General features: G+C 43.2%; 1 protein-coding gene across 2 annotated transcripts in view; it reads left to right on the top strand.

The window, feature by feature from the left end:
* Positions 1–1920: 1920 nt before the first annotated feature.
* Positions 1921–2764, top strand: part of LOC108754987 (serine/threonine-protein kinase 32A) — a 27730-nt gene continuing 26886 nt past the window's right edge. Inside the window, exon 1 of one of the 2 annotated variants that reach the window (XM_018497684.1) lies at positions 1921–1942. The gene's annotated coding sequence lies outside the window, so the exon portion shown is untranslated. Of the gene's footprint in view, positions 2205–2764 lie in introns of both variants that reach the window. The other variant, XM_018497683.1, reaches the window with a different exon arrangement.

Here is a 2764-nt window from a genome sequence, read left to right as displayed (position 1 = left end):
TATTTGATTTAATCAGTTTAAACAAATGTATTTATTTTGAAAGGTACTGGTTTCGGAAATAAATTTGAACCAACACGTTTTTATTAAAAGGTAAAAATTCCGCTGATTATACGGAAAATGGAAAATAAAATTTTAACCTACTTAATTTGTCTTGTCTAGGAAAAATTTAAATAGCTATGAAACTCTTGAAAGACTGTGAAACAATACACTTATTACGCAACGTGACGCCAGGAAAAACGACTCTTTTATCCTTCCTCTTCTCAATTTACTGACATATTTTATATGTCACTAAAACTTCTCTTGCTATGCAGAGTTACGTAGATGTACAAGGCGAAATGTAAATGTGCCGTATAAAATTTATAATGCGAGATGATGTAGCGATTAGCGTTTCATCATTGATTCGCGCGCACATTAAGCAGCGGTGACAACGCTCGCGAGATCCCTAAAACCAGATAATCAAAGTTTATTCAGACAGATGATCAAATAACATTAACGATTCCGCGATAGCGATTCGACAATCCGCTCTGTTTACTGATTAATTCATCGATGTTATCATTTCACGTTGGACACGAAAGGCTACAAAAATATAGGATAAATTATGAATAATTTTATCCAGTAGGCTTCATTTATGACGATGTCACGGATGAAGCCTATTGGATGAAACGTCAGGTTAAGCTTAACCACAAGTTAACCACAAGTTAACCAGATAATAAAAAAACCAGGCCTATGGGCCTCTTTATTGGCTGAATTAGTACCTATATTTGTTGTACTTAAAATGAAATGGACTTATACTTGAAGTTTTATTCGCATAAGCGAGATAAAAAGTTTTAGTGTAGTCCAGTCGAATAACAAAGAACTCGCTTTAGAGACTTCGGAGAAAAGAGCGAAAGGTGTCAGTTGTAGCTTTGTGCCTCGACATTGTCTTATATTGCGAACGACGTACACTCCGCCGGAGGCAGATGGTGTACGAATTCAGTGACATTGAGAAAACAGCCCGCCCGGCCGTCCATCACCCTTCGCTGCGACGAACCGTACAGCTGCATCTCCGGAGGGCACGGAATAACTGTAGCGTGTACCATGCCGAAAGTAGATAGAATTTACGCAATAACATTTCTGGTAGTCCACCCCTGGCTCGCCGGACGGGAAGCCATTTAGACATGTCAACTAAAAGGGTCCAAGTGTTTATCTTATATCTCTTATCCCTCTCGCTCTGCGCTCTCGTATAATATTCCACAATCGGTTTTCGTGCAGAGTAAATAAATTATATAAAGTGTATGCCGTATACACTGGTATACTGTAATATTTACATCTTGTTCCTCGTTTCTTCACTGTCTCGTTTTCACGTATCGCCACTTGACTTTCGAGCATGTATCGCGTACACACGAAAGACCTGATGGCTATTCCGGACATTCCCGTTCCACCATATTTTCCTTACGCCGTATATTTTTATAATCCACTTCTCGAGCGCCGTAAGCATCGCGCGAATTATGCAAATTACCGGCTGCTCTGAATATTTAAATTATTCCGTTTCTCTCTCTCTCTCTCTTCCACCACGTATCCATCTCTCGATCTCTCGAAGATCGTGGAAGGCAAAAGCGTTCCATTATTCTGAATATTTATCGCGCTTTACATTCCGTTTCTTATTCCTCTCACATCGTACTTCTTCCGTGTCTCGGAATAGTGGATTACACGGAGTCGTGTGGCACCCTACGTGTTTGCCCTTCGTTTTCACCACTCCACCGTCCTTCGTCCCCCTCCCCGTCCACCCGGACGTCCCCTCGTGCACGCACATGGCACGCGGTATCGCGCGCGGCGGATCAGCTCGGGCGCAGAATTATTCCGTTTTCCCCAACGCCGTCGCCGTCGCCGTCGCCGTCGAGAAACCGGCTGCACCGGAACGCTCGACGGCGCACTCGTGCGCCGACCGCGACCGCGAACGGCGGTACGTCCGGGACATCCTCTCCTCTCTTTCGCTCCGGAAGTGCCTTCGGAAAAAAACTCAACTTCCGCGCGTTATCGGAGGAGGGTGTTTCTCACCCTCGCCTCGGTGTGCCCCGGATGTGTCCAGGAGGTGCCGACGAGGATCGCGGCTGAAACGATCACGCGGCGAGACTCGGTCGACCTCGACACCAGACACGCGGGAAATATACATTCAGTGTTGCAGTCGCGACCGAAAGTCGTTCGATGCTGGAGAAGACATATCGGTATTCCGTTTAAGAAAATGTTGATGTCTCTTTAAGCGATTTAAGCTTGAGCTGCTTGACGTATCGATTGTCTTTTCTGTTTCTCTGTTTACTGTCTTCAGTTTGTCGTGACGTTATTATTTTTCAGTTCGCATCGATCACTTTGCTGTCTATGTATCATCGGAAAGGTTTGTTTAACATCATAGTTGCCTATGTTGTTCTGTGTAAATAATTGAAAAGCGAAAGTTTCCACGTAGTTTCATACCGCATAGATTTTAATTATGCGAGTTGCATGGTTGTTGCACCAAACGGCACTGATGTGTTTAGGAAATCGCTCGCGACTTCGTTGCACGTGTTACGTTAGCAGGATGCCCAATAGTTCCATTACTGTTTCATTTAGAAGCTCTGTCGACGTTAACATGGGAATGTTACATGGAAATGTTTAATGACGATATAACTGGGACGTTATTGATAATTTCACTGTTAATTTATGGGCGCTTCTGTAAATTGGAAATTAATAGTTGCGTATCAAAAGATTTAATGGGAATTTAATATCTCTCGTTATCTCCTTAATTTTTCAA

Source organism: Trachymyrmex septentrionalis, unplaced genomic scaffold (genome assembly GCF_001594115.1).
Source record: "Trachymyrmex septentrionalis isolate Tsep2-gDNA-1 unplaced genomic scaffold, Tsep1.0 scaffold83, whole genome shotgun sequence".
NCBI classification, from domain to species: domain Eukaryota; kingdom Metazoa; phylum Arthropoda; class Insecta; order Hymenoptera; family Formicidae; genus Trachymyrmex; species Trachymyrmex septentrionalis.
Note: the sequence above shows the minus strand (reverse complement) of the source record. Positions and strands in the feature narration are given on the sequence as shown.